Source organism: Chelonia mydas, chromosome 5 (assembly GCF_015237465.2).
Source record: "Chelonia mydas isolate rCheMyd1 chromosome 5, rCheMyd1.pri.v2, whole genome shotgun sequence".
NCBI lineage: Eukaryota > Metazoa > Chordata > Testudines > Cheloniidae > Chelonia > Chelonia mydas.
In genome coordinates this window covers 26,375,532-26,393,309 of record NC_051245.2, presented here as the reverse complement: position 1 = coordinate 26,393,309, position 17,778 = coordinate 26,375,532, and the positions used below count along the sequence as shown (strand labels likewise).

At 41.2% G+C, this 17,778-nt stretch overlaps 1 long non-coding RNA gene across 1 annotated transcript in view; it reads right to left on the bottom strand.

Annotated features, from left to right (window-relative positions):
• Positions 1–17,479, bottom strand: part of LOC122465854 — a 43,342-nt gene extending 25,863 nt beyond the window's left edge. Inside the window, exon 1 of the long non-coding RNA XR_006290967.1 lies at positions 16,983–17,479. This is a non-coding gene — a long non-coding RNA (uncharacterized LOC122465854). The remainder of the gene's footprint in view (positions 1–16,982) is intronic.
• Positions 17,480–17,778: the final 299 nt, after the last annotated feature.

The following is a 17,778-nucleotide window of genomic DNA, read 5'->3' as shown; positions in this document are numbered from 1 at the left end:
ACAATTGCCACCATTCACTCTGCCTTCACCATCCGCTCTGGCACCACAGCGGCTTCTCTACTGCCACCTGCCGCTCTGCAATGCCACATTCTGAGGTCCCACCATTTAGCCCAGCTCTCAGTGATTTCAGTGCATAGTGGGGAACCTCATTGCTAGTGCAGGCTCTTTCACTGCAACGCTATCCTATGGCAGATGAAAAGCTCAGCAGCTAGACCTGGTTATCACTGATTGCAGCTCTAATGATTACTTAAAACAAAGACTCAATTGATGTAAAGACAGAGCTGATTAAACACTGCACAGAAGGAGGGTCAAATGGTATCTAGGACTCTTAAGTAGAACCCACACTTCCAGGTGGGAACACCTACACCTACCCCTACCTACCATCCTTTTGCTGAGAGTTGGCAAACCTACCCCCTGCCTAGCGAGTGCAGTTCAATTGAGGGTGACCCCCTCAGTCCGGGTATGCTAAGCACAGTTCTGCTGCCCTTTACTCATACAATGAAGATAACATTTATTATCCCTGCAGCCAAGTGTAACCCAACACCAGCTTTGTCTGCTGAGTACCTAGGCAGAGTAGGTGTGTTTATGCAAATATGGTCTCTTCCTGACGTCTTTTCCCCCAAGCTCATCACTAGATGTCAGGGGAGAATTTATTCAAACCCTGATTACATAGAAATGGCCCAAAGTACAGTAGTATTACCTCTGTGAGATGTAATGTTATGAGCTATTTAAGTTCGGAGTATTTTTAAATAAAGGATGTAATTAATGAAGCAAGTCAAGGATGTAACTGGCTACAGCCTTTGGCTAAGTAGCAGTAGCCAAAAGTTTTCCAACCACAGCCCAATGGAAAATGGGCAAAGTGGAGCACATAGTGAGAAGCCCTGATTGTATGGTTCCCACAGGTACTCCCTAAAAACAAACAAGGGAAAATGTGGATATTTTGGAGGGAGGCTATTTTTATCCAGAAAAGGCTTCAACAAGAAATAAATCCCAGAACAATCAATTTCCCAAGAAAAATTAAACAGTGAAGGATTTTGTGGTGCCCATTAGAAAGTTAAAGTTGGTTTAACAGCAACCATGTATTAAATTTAATGGCTAATTAAACCCTTAAATTATGTAATTTCCTTCTAGTCCAGGAATATTTATAACAGTCATGTATGAACAGAATAGCTGCATTTTCTAGTTTGGGATTATTGGAAAGCAATTTATTTTCATAATTGTCTGAATTGAGTAATACAATATTGTTCATTTATAATATTGTATAATTTAGTGTGTTCATCTCTAAGATCTAAAAGAGCATTAATTGTTAAAACAGTCTGTACCAATAGAGTCAGGCCTTAAATTCTCCAAAATGCTGGATAAAATGCTGCTGTTTCTCCCCCAAAGATGTGGCTGAATTTGAATATTAGGTGGCATGATTTCGACAGGTACTGCATAGAGGCACATTCTGGCTGCAGGTATACCTATTGTAGTTGCTTATTGCAAATATTGGCAACAAAAAGACTAGGTGTGGTTGTGACTAATGAAGGATTATGGTTTTCAATAATATATATTTGCTTTGAGACATTCGTGCTTCCTGATTTACTGCTACTTTATCGTAAACCTTTCATGAACTTTACCAACTTTTAACAGGTGCCATTTTATTGCACAGAATTAAGTCTGAGCATAGAAACGCTTTTAAAATAAAGGTTAGAAATGTACAACTGTTTTGTCTGGTCAACCCATAATGTAGTGTCCCATCTTTGAAGTGCCATCTGCACATACCTAGCTCATTGTGCTTTACAAACCGTTATATAGTTTGTATCCAAAACTATGCTACCAAAATGAAGTTAGAATACACTGACTCAGCCAAGAGCATGAACATACAAACCTCTAGCAGTGAGCCCATTGGTGAATGACTTCATTGGTGTCCTGAACCATGGCACTATTTTTTTTTAAATAAGCACTTCTTTATATTGCACAAGGATTGAAGAATGAACAAGTGCCATTGACAGCAATGAAGCTATATCTGAGCAAGGACTGTGGGATCAGGCCCTTAACTTGTGAAAATGATGATAGACCTATATGTGGAGAATTTATCCAGCTCATGAAACAATTTAGCATTTTGGAAGAAAGACACAAAGGACCAAGCCACAACTGGTGTAGATTGATTTAACTCCATTGATATCAATGGCCTTCAAGATTAGCTGCATTATCCTTATTTATTTTATCTGACAAATAGCAAGAATACCTCTGCCCAGAATAATCCTTGAACTGTTGATATGAGATTTTCCCCAATGTGTTGGGGAGCAGGGAAAGGAAGAGGCAGATCAGTTATTTTCCCATCTGACGTATTATGTTTTCTGGGGTTTAGGGTTGCAAATCCCCAAAATATTTGTGCTTGATCATCAATACAAAAAGGGTGATTTTGGCTGCACAAGCTCCTTTCCCTTCACCTCCATATATTGGAGTGGACTTCAATAAAACAAAAGTGATTTACACCTGCTGAGGGTTGGTGCCAATGACAGCTGCAGGTTCTGAGTATTGGAAAAAAAATAAAATCCAGCTACCTTTATTTAAGAGACTAACTTTAGCCAGCAGGCTTGAACAGTTTAGCCTCAGGACATTGTATTCTTTGTGCTTCCTTAAAAAGAAAAAAAAAGCAAACTACAAAACTACATTATACCATGGATTAGTAGATGAGACAGTAGATTACTTGTCCTATGTAATCAAGCTTCAAACAGAACCTTCTCTTTGCTGTTTCACCCATTTAAAATATTTTATGGCTCCTTTCCACTTCTATATTGTTGTTCTGGATGTTCCTTTCTGTCCTTAATTCTACACTTAGCACAGCTGACCAAGGTTGTATAGATGTGCAGCTGTCTCCCCAAGAGGAACCCCTTTCCCTTTAACACAGACACGCACAGCTTTAATAAAAGCAGAACATTAGACAAGAGGCATACTTTGTTACTGTGACAGCTATGTGATGTCTATTGTAACAAGGATAACAATGAGTCAACTGGAATATTAAATGCAGAGCCTCCCATTTCAAAGTGTAAATAAATGGCAACAAACCACAGGGAGAATGTATCTGATTAGGAAATGTGGAGTCTGCAAGAAAAACCTTTACTTAAAGGAGGATTTTCACCATGTTCTAACAAATTGTGTTGCATTGGGCATACCTGATGAATAAAGCAAATGCACTATTAGATACTCTAAAGGGATTTTCTGGTTTTGGTTGCAGTATAGAGGAGAAAGGCACATTGTATTAGAAGAATGTTACATATCAGGGTTCAGTTAACTGTTAGCAAGGAACAGAAGGGAATGATGAAGCAAAGAGCCAAAACCTGGTGGGGGGAAATCAGTGTAAATGTTGGCCTTCAGTCTACAAATTTTAGTAAGGTCTTACTTTTAAGCAATGTGTTCACAAAAATGGTGTTCCATGTTTCTTTTAAAACACCGTGATCTTAAGCCTTCTAGCCTTAAGAGAAACCATCTACTAGATGTCTTAAAAACAAAATCCCATCCAAAAATATTTTAAAAACACACACACACAAATTAGAATGTTTGCAAACCATAATTCTGTATATGTTATATCCCTTTCTCCCTACCCTTTTTTTTCTCTTATCTATTTAGATTTCAAACTCTTCAGGGAACTCTTACTGCTTCTATCAGTATAATCTTGGTTAACACAAATAATGATTAATTAATTTCTCTTCTCAGAATGTCAGACACAGTTTTGCATTTGATCCATTTTAGCAGTTTTGTTTGCATATAGTTGTTTACATTCTGAAGCTATGTTATGGAAACTGCACACTAAGGAACTATATGAATATATGAAACCATTAGTGAATGATCATCTACTACAGCTAGAAAAATGGAAGTCATGGTGTTTTTCTTCAAGTTGCAAGAAAAGGGAGGAAGTCTAAACCAAAATTCAATATTTATTTTAGTGTTTTATGTTTGAGTCTACCTATGACTAAAAATTCATCAAGGCATGCAGATTTGGTTTCCTTGCTTCAGACAACTACATGTACAATCTGAGGGAAGAGAGAAAGAGTATGTCTTTTGGGTCTTGCAATCTAGCCTAATGATTTGATTGCATCAGTTTCCAAGAATGTCTGCATCCTTCTGGCTGTCTTAAATGTCTGCCCAAGTCCCTGTTGCTTTTCACATCTGTCTAAATACCAAGACTGGAGCTGCAATTGACAAGATGCAAGGCCAAAAGTCAATACAACCACTCTTCAAAATCAGAGTCAACAATTAAAGGGAGGTAAAGCCAATTGAGCCTTGACCTTTACAGAGCAGGATGGTAACCTTTCTATTGTATGATTGAGTCCTGTCTTATAGAAGCAATGTGCTATGCAGACATAATTCTGACCTATGTTATAACATATATTTTGGATATTTTTAACAGAGAAATGTGTTTTCCCAGAAGTATCACAATTGAATGTATCAAGAGGAATGGATTGAAGTGCTTGCAAAATGTATTTAAATCAGAGTGAATGGAAAGGATCAATCTAATGTTGTACATTATGTTGCTGTAGCAGATGGAATGGTTGGACAAAACTTCTTTCATTGACAGAATAAACTGAAAAGACTGTCTGTTAAACAATATTTCAGCCAATTTCTTACAATTGTAACTAATATAATTCTCAAAAAAAATCATACTGATAATTTACATTTGATTTGCCTGCATGTCCCTTAGAGACACTGCAGAATACGCTGCTGGGGGAACTTATGGTTCTGTAAATTCTGAAACCCTCTTGTTCACAAATATCGAGAAGCTAATTGTCAATCATGAAGAGTGCATAGTCTCAAAATATTGTGGACTGGTCTATACTGGGGTGAAACATACATGCTCCAATGAACAGACACAGTATATTCAACAAAGAAAATTAAACATCATCAAGAGAGAATGCTGAGATCCAGTCAGAGGATTCCCTCCATTCAAAAGGCACAGGGGTATCATTGAAACTCCTGCACTTCCACCTCCCTAGCCGATGGTGTAGGCAAATGATAGGGTATTCCTATTTCCAGCTGATCCCCAGCTGCTATAATTTATACCAGGAACCTTTGCATGCACACCCCCTCCAGGCTTGCACGAAGCATTCTTCAGCCATTCCAAAGGATCAAGGCCATTGTTTGGGTGTATGCATTTAAAGGTTTTTTGTCCAAGCCCAGGCAGCCCTTACCTGGGCTTTTATTACCTCTATTTAAAGCTCAGTGAGGGCCCAAAACTGCTATCCCTCTATGTGGAGTTCCTGTTAACTTCATCAAGAGCTTCATTTTTCTACCTCTGGTTCCTGATTCTATTATACAAAACTATAGAAAGTTGCTAGATTGTATCCAGCAGATGCATCGAAGTCTTCATGTTGCACCATCTTGTACTGTTCCATGTATGTGCAGCAAATGATAATTGCTGTTTCCTTGAACCAGGATCCATGTCAATTGGGAAGATAATATACATTAATGCAGTCTTTACATGTTCAAATCACTATACAAATTCTAGCATGAGATCATTCAGTCCAGACCTATCCACCCGTATTTATGTAGCTTTTTGCATCAGAGGTAAGAAAAAATGCACAGAAGAAAACCTCATAATACATAAAGATCATTATTCAGGGCCTAGGGGAAAAAAACAAATGAATAACTGCACACAGGAAGAGGCATGTTTTCAAACCAGGTTAAAAAAATAACTTTATCAAAACCGATGTTGTCAAACTTCATGCCATAATTTTATGCTGGAAGGGGAGAAAGCCAAGAGTGAAATCCTGCCCCTGTTGAAGTTTATAGGAATTTTCCCTTTGACTTCACTGGGACCCAAGATTTCACCCCTGCTGCTAACAGAATCCTATTCTAAAAACAAAACGCTAAATCTTGAGTGGTTGAATAAAGTGTGTGCTCAGGATAATATTTTGAGAACAGACCAGTCAAATGCTAACCAAACAATTGACATGAACATTGTGGAATAACCCTCAGTCTGGGTTAAGCCTGCTTTATCTCTCAGAAGTTTGTCCTTAATCTGGCATCCTCAGCCGTAACCCACTGAGGCATGGTGACACTCCCATTCCCAGTCTCTATTCAAGCCTAAATTAATTGTATCCAGTTTGCAAATTAATTCCAATTCAGCAGTCTCCCATTGGAGTCTGGTTTTGAAATATTTTTGTTGAAGAATTGCCACTTTTAGGTCTGTAATTGAGTGACCAAAGAGATTGAAGTGTTCTCCGACTGGTTTTTGAATGTTCTAATTCTTGACGTCTGATTTGTGTCCATTGATTCTTTTACGTAGAGACTGTCCAGTTTGACCAATATACATGGCAGAGGGGCACTGCTGGTGTCCCCTGAATAGATATGTGGACACAGTTGGCAACGGGCTTTGTTGAAAGGATAGGTTCCTGGGTTAGTGTTTTTGTTGTGTGGTGTGCGGTTGCTGGTTAGTTCCTTACCTACATGCCTCCAGCTTTCATCCAGACCACACCACATGACCCATTGTCTACAGCCAAGCTCTACAATACAACCGCATTTGCTCCAACCCCTCAGACAGAGACAAACACCTACAAGATCTCTATCAAGCGTTCTTACAACTACAATACCCACCTGATGAAGTGAAGAAACAGATTGACAGAGCCAGAAGAGTACCCAGAAGTTACCTACTACAGGACAGGCCCAACAAAGAAAATAACAGAACGCCACTAGCCATCACCTTCAGCCCCCAACTAAAACCTCTCCAACGCATCATCAAGGATCTACAACCTATCCTGAAAGATGACCCATCACTCTCACAGATCTTGGAAGACAGGCCAGTCCTTGCTTACAGACAGTCCCCCAACTTGAAGCAAATACTCATCTTCTTTTTGCGGATACAGACTAACACAGCTGCTACTCTGAAACCTGCTCCCCTTGGAAGTCTGTTCCAGAACTTCACTCCTCTGATGTTTAGAAATCTTTATCTAATTTCAAGCCTAAGCTTATTGATGGCCAGTTTATATCCATTTTTTTCACATGACAATATTGTTCCTTAACTTATATAACTCCTCTTCCACCCTAGTATTTATCCCTCTGATGTATTTATAGAGAGCAATCATATCCCCCCTCATCCTTCAGTTTGTTAAGCTAATCAAGCCAAACTCCTCAAGTCTCCTCTCATAAGATTGGTTCTCCATTCCTCGGATCATCCTCCTTCTCTGCACCTATCCCTGTCTGAATTCATCTTTCTTAATCATGGGACAGCAGAACTGTGCATACTATTCCAGATGAGGTCTCACCAGTGCCTTGTGTTAGTACCTGTTAGTAAATATTAACACTTTAATCCTCTTTTCTCTTTGTATAGAAGTTTCATTTATGTATTCACTATTCTCCCAGTGTCTTTATGGTATTAGCAAAGAGTGTGTTTGAATTCAGGTCCACAGCACTGGTTTTTAACTTTTAAGTGTCCTGTATTTAGCAATTCGTATGACTGAGCATTTGACTGTGTCATAAACATACAGCTAAGGGTACAATAAAATCCCTCCTTTACCTGTAAAGGGTTAAGAAGCTTAGATAACCTAGTTGGCATCTGATCAAGAGGACCAATAAGGGGAAAAGATACTTTTAAATCTGTCGGGGAAGGTTTTCATTTTGTGTTTCTGTGTGTTCTCTCCAGAGACAAAGAGAGAGACCAAGCAAGTAAGCCAGCTTCTACTGAATGATACATCTAAATTTACAGAAATTGTAAGTAAAAGGAAGGAAATGCATTAGATTATCTTTTGTTTTAGCTTGTGAATTTTCCCTGTGCTAAGAGGGAGGTTTATTCCTGGTTTGGTTTTTTGGGTTTGTTTTTTTTTTTGGTAACTTTAAAGTTTTGCCTAAAGGGAAATCCTCTGTGTTTTGAACCTGATTACCCTGTAAAATTACCTTCCATCCTGATTTTACAGAGGTGCTTCTTTTATTTTGGTTTTATAATAAAGTTCTGTTTTTAAGAACCTGATTGGTTTTTAGTGTCCTAAAAACCCAAGAGGCTGGTCTATGCTCACCTTGTTAACCTATTTGGTTGGTAAATTATTCTCAAGCCTCCCCAGGAAAGGGGGTGAAGGAGTTTGGGGGGATATTTTAGGGAAACAGGAACTCCAAGTGGTCCTTTTCCTAAATCTTTGTCTAACTCACTTGGTGGTGGCAGCAGTACCCATCCAAGGACAAGAAAGGATTTGTGCCTCGGGGAAAGTTTTTAACCTAAGGTGGTAAAAATAAGCTTAGGGGGTCTTTCATGTGGGTCCCCACATTTGTACCCTAAAGTTCAGAGTCGGGAGGGAACCCTGACAGGCTGTATCTAGTTTCCTCAGCATCCTCAGGTTTATGGAAATCCAATTATCCAGGGAAGGAAAAAACCCTCAAACTATTAAAAGTATAAACAAAAACTTGTTAACTGATAAGGGATACTGGTTATGGCAGATGTTTTCAGTAATGAAGAGGGTGGTTCATAAGGTTATTGTTACTGCAGATGGGTTCTGTAAGGGATGGAACAGTAATAATGACCAGATTAAAATTCCCCTTACATTATCGATCATGTAACCTAAAGACACCATACAAAGAATTCCATAAGTAATGAGATAAAATGAAGATGTCAAAACAGGACACAGTGAAATTAATCATGGGAAAGTATTTGCCCTCTAAAAAGGGGTTTGTCTCATATCCTATAAAAAGACAGAAGTTTTGGGATTTAAGTGGGAAGTGCAAACTGTCGGCATCCCACCGGTTAAAGGAGAAAGATAAGAAACCAACTCTTTATCTTACATCGAGGGTGGTAATATATCTATTCTTTCAGTATTCTGTAATTGTGCTATACTAATCTCTGACAAACAGGTTCAAGTGAAATTTAATCAAATATCAATCTCATATTGTTATTAAATTCAAACACAAAACTCTTTATAATGGTAATCTCTCCCTCTCTCAGGATTGCATTAGCCTTTTTTATGGCCACATCACAGTAGCAGCTCATAGTCACCCTGTGTTTGACCAATGCACCCAGGTCTCTCTCGTCTTCTGTTGCCTCCAACTGATATGTCCTCAGCTTATAGCAAAAATTCTAGTTCCTCAGTGCATGACCATGCATTATTAAACTTCATCCCATTCCTATTACTCCAGTTTTCAAGGTCATCCAAGTCTTCTTGCTTTATATTCCAAACCCCCTCTGAATTGGCAATACCTCCCAACTGTGTGTCATCCAGAAGTCTTAGAGCACACTCCCACTGAATGCATCTGATGAAGTGAGCTGTAGCTCATGAAAGCTTATGCTCAAATAAATGTTAGTCTCTAAGGTGCCACAAGGACTCCTGTTCTTTTTGCGAATACAGACTAACATGGCTGCTACTTTGAAACTCTCTCTTTTGTGGCAAGGTCATTAATAAAAATACTAAACTGGTCCCAAGACCAATCCTTGGGGAACTCTATTAGTAACACCCCTCCAACCTGACCATTCACCTTGCAGCATGACCTATTGTAGTCTCCCCTTTAACTAGTTCCTTACCCACCTTTTGATTCTCATATTAATCCCACATCTTCTCCAATTTAACTACTAATTTCCCATGTGGTACTGTATCAAATGCTTTACTGAAATCCAGGTAGATGAGATCTAATGCATTTTCTTTGTATAGAAAATCTGTTACCTTCTCAAAGAAAGATCAGGTTGGTCTGGCACCATCTACCTTTTGCAAAACCAGGTTGCATTTTATCCCAATTATCATTTACTTATATGTCCTCAACTTCTCTCTCTTTCAAAATTTGTTCTAAGGCCTTTTGTACAATTGAGGTGAAACTAATGGACCTGCAGTTTCCCTCATCACTTCCCTCCCCTCTGTTTCTTTCTCCATTGCTGTACCCTCTTTTACTTGATTTTCCTGCCACTCGCTATTAGAATCAGGCGTGGAGATTACATGAGTATCTCCCAGCCATCTCCCCCAAATTCCTCGTTTAAAGCACTTTTAATCAGTTGTGCCAAATAGATCATGCTAGAAGTCCATTTCCCTCCCTACTCAGGTAGGGTCCATCCCATTAGAACAGTCCTCAGTCCGTGAATGCCTCTCAGTGGCAGAACATCCCAAAGCCCTCCTTATAGCACCACTGCTTGAGTCAGCCTTTGATCATCACAATCTTGTTTTGCCTTCGCTCTCCTCCTCTAGGAACAGGTGATTTTTTTTCCAGTGAGATTCTACCTAAGCCTCCATTTTGTTAAGTATCTTCCCCTGGCACAGTCTTCCTGGAAGTGTCCCAGTAAGAATCATCTGTTCCCACATGAAGGACAAACAGTGCATTCTTTCATGCTCCCATTAGGATCCTTTTCAACCTCAGGTCCACATCCTGTTTCCTAGTTCCCAGCAGACAGCACACCCATCTGTTCTCCAGATCAGCTCTGGAGACAGACCTGTCTGTTCTTCTTAGTAGGGAGTCGTCAGTCACATAGACCTGCCTCTTCCTGGTGTTGGTGCAATTCTCTGGCTTCCCCCTTCTGTTCTTTCTGGCTGCAAGTCTCCTTGTCTTCTGTTCTCATTTGCAATCTTGTGCGAGTCATCTTCTATCCTCCTGGAACTCTCAACTCTATCTCCATTGTCTCTTCCTAGTCTCTTGTAGGGCTAGCCACTCTTCCCTTCTTCCTTGCTCTCCCATTTTCTGTTACTGCCTTCCTCTCCTTCATTTTCCATCAGAGGACTTGTCCCTCAGTTCTATTTCTCCTTCACTGACCAGTCTTTTCCTCAGTCTTGTTCTTGTAGTCACGTTTCCACTGGCCACTTTCTTCATCCACCTGCTTACTTTCAGTTCTCTGGTCCAGCTTGTATCTTCAAGTCTTGAGGTTTTCCTTCAAGATCAGACCAATGTAGGCACACACACCAAAGAACAGGAGTGATAGAGGGGGGACAGATTTTCAAAATGCAATTTTGTTTGTTTACATGCAGCTTTAGGGATATAGTTGAATGCCCATCATGAGTGTATGCAAATGATACATGTGCCAACTGCATTTGTATGCACAAACAGAGCACAGATGAGTTTTAATCCTGTAAATGTAAGTATTGCATGTGTATATCTGCATTAGGAACACAGGGCAAAATACTGAGCATGCAAGTGACGTGTGCACAAACAGAGGGAGGGTTAGAGCTATTTCAGTTCTCCACCCTAACTGTATCAACATAAAAGTATACATCAGTCATTAATAGTACAATTTAGGCCCTAATCCTGCAATGCGGTCTTTATTTATTCAGAAGTGTTGACTTTAATGGGAGCAGAATGGCAATGGAAATAAGGACAGTCTTGTAAAAGAGGTATTTACGTCCATCAGTCAGAATCATGAGGTAAAATAAGGATAAACAAGAGTTTTATGATGTCCCACACAATGGGCCCTTATTTTGAGTGGAACTTCTAGGTACTAATGTAGTGTAAACATCAATAATTGTAGATCCTGCAAAGTGTGGCCCTGGTGCTTATAACTGGGTGTGGCTTTTTCACGAGTCAGGTCCTGGGTTTTTTTTCCTCCCCCCAATGCCAGATGGCTCTACCCAAAGTGACTCCTCATTGTGCCAGAAACTGTGCTGTCTCTTGGGGAAAGAAATAACGTTACCACTGCTGGCAAGGCATATAAACTCCAGTGCACAAGAAATAATAAAGTACATCAACACAAACCCCAGGAGTGACACAGCCAAAAACAACAGTATAACAAAGAGGGACTTTACTGGGCACTGGATAATAGGATCTGAGGAAGGAAAGGGCTTGGGTTACCTAATAAGTGCTAAAACTTCAACAAAATTTCCCACCACTCAACTCTTCGCAACCCCTAGCACCTTCCCTGGCACATTCCCAGGCAGATGGTATGCTGGAGATCAGTCCAGAGCCAAGTGCTGCAGCACTCTGAACAATGGCCAGCATTAAACAGAAAAAAAATAAAAAGGGAGATCCTTTTACAGCATCTGTGCCCCTTGGTAGGGCAGGGTCTTCTTCTGGCTCCCTGGTCTGGGCTCCTGTGGAGGTCTCAGTAGCTGGCACTGGCTTGGATCTCTGCCACTCTGGATGCTGGTCTCCACAGGGCTGGAACTGCCTGACCCATGCTCTAGTCCCACTGCAGTTCAAAAGACTCCCTTTGTGTGCGTGCAGGGGGTTAATCAGAGACTCCCTGAGCTGTTCTGCTTTTCTCTATGCTCCAACTCAGAGCTCAAAACTGAAAACTAATACTTGTCTTTGTCTCTGAGTCAGGCTGTCCCCTGCCACTGAAGGGCTGAGCAGCCCTGGCTCACCACTGGGCCAGCAAACTGCTTGTCCAGATCATCCTATGCAGAAGCCTCCAGTGGATTCTGTCCCCACTCTGATGCCAACACACTAGGAAATGGCATCAGAGGGCTCTAATACCCATTATTGTCCATAGGGTAGGACCCCCTAGAGGCTCAGTCCAGAGTTCCAGGAGCTACAAACTCCAAGCTGTGCTGACAAACAATGGCCATTGTAAACCTCTATCAGCCACTCAGAACATGCTCTTTAAACCGTTAATGGTTAACCATGAGCATACGTAATTGAATTTAGGTAAAATTTTGACTGTTTAACGACTGGAAGGAAAAAGATATGGAACCCCCAACAAGGGATGCAATCTCCAAACATGCCTTCTTGTGGTGTGGCATGCATGGCAGTCCCCTGCCTCAGTTTCCCTTCAGGTTCCTGGAATTAATCCACCCTCACCCAAAAGCCTTTAAAATATTTCCCCCCTCTCTTTGGGGGTTTAATTTATTTGATATAGTCCAGGCCCCCAGAAGAGCCCCCCCTTTCTTTCGCCTTTAGATTCAGGGCCTCTGAACCTTTAATCCTGTCCTCCCTGACTTGCAAACTCATCCCTCGGTTCAGGTCTTCCACACCTCTCCTTCTGGGACTATGTCCCAGCATAGTTCTCCTCTCAGCAAGCTCTCCCGGACAGGGCTGGGAGCCTCCTTTGACTCACTCACCCCCAGTCATCTGGGAATTCCTTTGACCCTTCCCAGGGAGGTCTAATTATCCCAAACACTTGTCTGTGTCAGCTGGAAGAGAGGGGGGCCTTGCCCCATCCACTCTACAATGTTTCTTTTACAGGCTGGGGAACGGGAAACACGGCCTGGATTTTTTCCTATAATCTCCCCCTTCCAGACACTAACTATTCATCAGGACCATCTTCCTCTCACCCGAAATCCATTTTGGTTATTCTGGAACATGAAATTGGGTAACTGGTCTCTCAAACTCTCTTGTGGCCTTAAAGGGACAGTACTCTGCTACAGGACCAGATAGTACTACCATGCAATTAAAGTACAGCACAGTGAAAGTCTGTCTAAGATGCACTCATAGGAAGGGACTATACAAATTATAGCATAAAGTCACTGGAGATGCAATCACTTCAATTTTAATATGTACTCCACTGTTGTATTACACTCACCATTTACAAGCATTTTAAAAAGGGTTATATAGAATTTGTTTGAAGGTGACCAACTATGTGTTGTACAATTGTTTTCTTCTACTGGCAAAATACAGAACTGTGCCTCCAAGATCGTCTTATCCTGTTCAGTTCATAAAGCCACATTTGCTACCTTCTTACTATTATCTGAGTGTTTACCTATACTTTACTGCTAGGACCACAGTGACATTTTCTATAAATAATGTCTAAGGGATTCTGAGCTTTGGAAATTTAAAAGCAACTTTACAATTCTTCAAGGTTTGGGTTTTTTTAAGAAAAAATTTACAAAGCAACTGATATATTCAACCATACAGGCTTTTCTAATGGACTTGGACAGAAATTCAAATTTCTGTGTGTGTGCGTCTTTCTCTCTCTCTCTCCCTCCATCAGTCTAGACATTCAGCAACGCCACCCACCTGCTGCAACAGGTGGGAAACTTGATGGAACTAGCAGTGATTGGGATTGCCCCAAAAGAAAGTGGAGGAGCACTTACTGGGGGAATCCAGGGGTGGCTCTGCCCACTCATTGGTCAGTTGGAGGCGGAGAGCTGATTGCCCCCTGGTTCTCCCCTTTCATTAATTTAAACCGTCTTGTGCTGTTTCAGCAGCCCCACGCCCCTACCTGCATCTGTAGTGTAGGTGCTGTGTTTTGCAGATGCTGTGGGTCTGACTGATTGCCTGTTTGGGGGTCAGGAAGGATTTTTTTGGGTCTCATTGGGGACAAATTGGCAGAGGTCTGGTGGGACGTTCACCTTCCTTGCAGCATCTTGCATGGTTAGGTTAAATAGCAGTAGAACTTAGTAGTTAGTGGTACTACTTGCTAGAGATTCATTCCAACCAGTGGGATTAAAAAGACACTTCCCTGAAGCAAGTGACTTTGGATTTTGCTAATGAACCTTATACTGATGGGATTGGGGAAAACTTTGAAGCCTTGTGAGGAAGAAGGACAAAAAGATTCAGAAGAGCGAGCTGAATCCTAGAGGGTAAGCTGAAGATCTAGCTGGAGTTATGGGTTATATGGTGTGAGCCCTATAACCCCTGCATTGAAGCCACTTAAAATGCCTGGTATGAACGAATCTGAGAATGGGTAGCAACCCCCCTCATCCCCCCCGGCTTGTGTCAAATTTAAGTGGCAAGCCACAACTTTATTAAAATCCATCCCTGTGTCTATCTTCATTTGCTGCCATGCCCAGATCAAGAGTTTTCGGCATTAACGGACAGCCAGGTTGGTGACTGCTTAGAAGCCCAAAGGAAACACCCACGTTACATGAAGTAGGGCAGATTATATTTGTCCTCATCTTCAGGAAAGATGACCAGATCTGGGAGACACTGCATCCCATCAGTATGCGACAATTCATCTTTATCAAAGTGGCATAGTCAAGAAAGGCTGGGGTAGAACCGCATCTGTTTGGGAATTAGGGAGCACAGCCAGTGCAGCATAAGGATGCCTAATATTTATGAATGCTGTCACTTTTCAGAGGTGTTTTAACCCTTCTCTTTTCCATTGAAAGTGAAACCAACTCTCTCAAGCTTTCCTCATGCAACAAACTTGATGAATTGAGACCTACTCTCCCCTCAGTGATGGGATGCGGAGGGAGGAAATCCAACAAGTGACAAATCCACAGTCTCATCTCTTGTTTTGTATTCTTTGGGCAAGGTTCTGAAGCCAGGATCTCCCATGGTTTTCATTAGATATGCCAGTACTGAAGGAGTATTGTGTGTCAGTGAAGAGTAAAGATATCCTATTAAAAATCAAATGTTTGACAGGGATATATGGCTAGCCCAGAAGAATTTTGTTGCATCACAGACTGAATTAAAATAACTGGTTAGGATAGACTATGTATTCTATATCCAGTTTGGCTTTTCTACATATATTTGAAATTTACTAAAGCCCCAGCACTGTTATTCAACTCAGAGCAGTCTGGCCCTAGGTTTCCACAAGCTATGCTTCAATATCCAGGGTCACGACCTTCACCCAGAAAGAACTCCCCATACAAAGCATCTAAATCCTCAAAATAAAATTCCCTGACCAGGGATTCTCCTTCCCCAGTCTCTCTTGGTTCTCTCTCTCTCTGAGATAACTTTGATCACATCCCAGGTTCCTTCCCATTCCCATCCAAGAGAGTCCCACCCATAGCCCATGATCTCTCAGTAGAGAGCTCCACAACCAGTCTGGTCTCTTTCAGACAAAGAGAAAAGAGAGCGCTTTTATACCCCTGCCCCTTTCCCAGAATGCATTACTGCCAATCCTACAAATTCCAGAATGCTTTACTACTTTAACAAAGTTGTGCCAAGCTACAAAAATGCCTTAAAGTGTCTGACACTATTACGAGAACATTGCATCAACAACACTTTGTTGCCCTATAAGCAGCCATTGTTGATTTTGCTCATCGTATCAGTATGGTGTAAAACATTAGCAGCCTAGCTAAACTAGACCCGGTACTAACTCTAAGATTTTATGTGCAGTAATCGTACGGCTGCCTTAATTGGGCTTGCAGCTATTTAGTTTTCATGAGCTGTTTGGAGATATAACAACAGCTTTAAAAAGATGTTTTCAATTGTCTCAAAAGAGGCTTGCCCTGCCAAGATCAAATAAAGCTCTGTAAAGATATAGGCACAATAGAGTACACATATTTTTAAGGTTTAAATATTTTTCTGCCAGCGACACGATAATTTGAGAGCCAGAAAGCTGTATGCAGTCCATTCTCTGCAGTGTTCCAAGGGAAAAACTAATCAAAAACTGCAAAAATTTTACTTGGACCTACTATAATCTCACAGTCCCAGAACATTTCTTTCCCTTTGAAGTCATGCTACAGCAATGATGGTCATGTCATCCGTCCCTTCAGTTACAGCTATTTCTCATCATCATCAATTCCAGAAAAGACATTTGCTTTGCAATCACACAATTGGTGTAAGGATGGGAAAACATTAAAAACTTGGGTCCCTGAAAGTTTGGGATGAACACTTATCTAAATCATTGCAGCTCACAAAACGCCGCATCTTGTAAGGGTCTCTCTACTTCCTGGTTCCAGTCAGGATAGGAATACTGCCAGAGCCACCTCTCATGATATTTTCACAACCAGATAAAGGTAAGAACAACATGGCCTTATTGTGTCTGAATCAGTTGCCAGTTCCCAACACCCAAAGAGTCCTTTCCCTTTCTAGTGAACACTGCACCTATTGTACTTACTGTATCAGGCAATTAATAATACACTTGCAATACAAACATACATAGCTTCTTCTCAGAGCTGTGTCAGTGGGGTTACAAGTTCAACAGGATTTAGGATTCTTTGTGAGATGCTCTCTTTATGTTTTAATTTTAACAAATCTAAAAGAGCCTTGAATTTTGCCCAAGTACATGTGTAATGTTTCTTGTTGCCACTACATATTTCTGCATATCCATTACAGTAAGTACCAAGTATACTTGACTTAATATGAATAATTCAATTATTTAACCTACTGAACAAGTCTGTTTGACTACACCTTGTAATAAAAGTGCTTTATTTTTGTTATAAATATCTGTGGTAGACTATTTAGTGTAAGATTGCTTTCTATGGGATTTAGCTCCTTACCAGAATTGTAGTTTCAATGCCATTGTCCCCGTGCAATCATATGCTGGCCTTGCACTTCTGTAGGCACTTGGTTTAAAACGCAAAATTTCATTTCCCATTGTGGTGGATTGCACTCACCTCCTGGAGCACCCCCAGAGACCAAGCACAGTGCACCAGTCTCTTCAGCTCCCAGCCTGCCTTCGCAGGTCTTTACTGGGTCAGCCCCCCGCTAGGATCACACAATCCAAACCCTTCTGGGATAAAACAAACTTAAACAGAAGAAGTTCCTTGCCCTTCAGGGCCAATTATAAACAAAACGGTTTCCTGCCCTTCTAGGGCTAAATGCCCTTTCTGAAACTGAATTAGTAGGGATCCTTCTGAACTGTTACCGCTGACTGGGTACAGCGGTGAGCCCTGGCCCAGACTGGGTCCTTTGGCTATAAGCTAGGGCGCATCTCTATTCACTCCTCTAGCTCCAGCCAGGAATTGTCTCACTCCCACCAAGCAGCTCCTTTTATTTCAGCCTACTGGGTCCTGATTGGCTGTTGCTGGTCCCCAGTCTTTCCAACCCTACCACACCATCTGTTGCCAGCTTCCTGGTTTATATAGGCCCCTCCAAATGGACCTGCTTCCAATCAATTCCCTGCTTCCGGGCTCCTTCTCTAGATGTAGCCTGTGGAGCTAATTGGCAGCCTGCCTGGCCATTTTAACTCCTTCCAGTCCTGAGAAATGTGGTATTTTGCCTAAAGCCCCAGTACCAGGAGCTGTAGGATTACCTGAGAAGCTGAACTTTTTATTATTATTTTTAAGAGTAAGT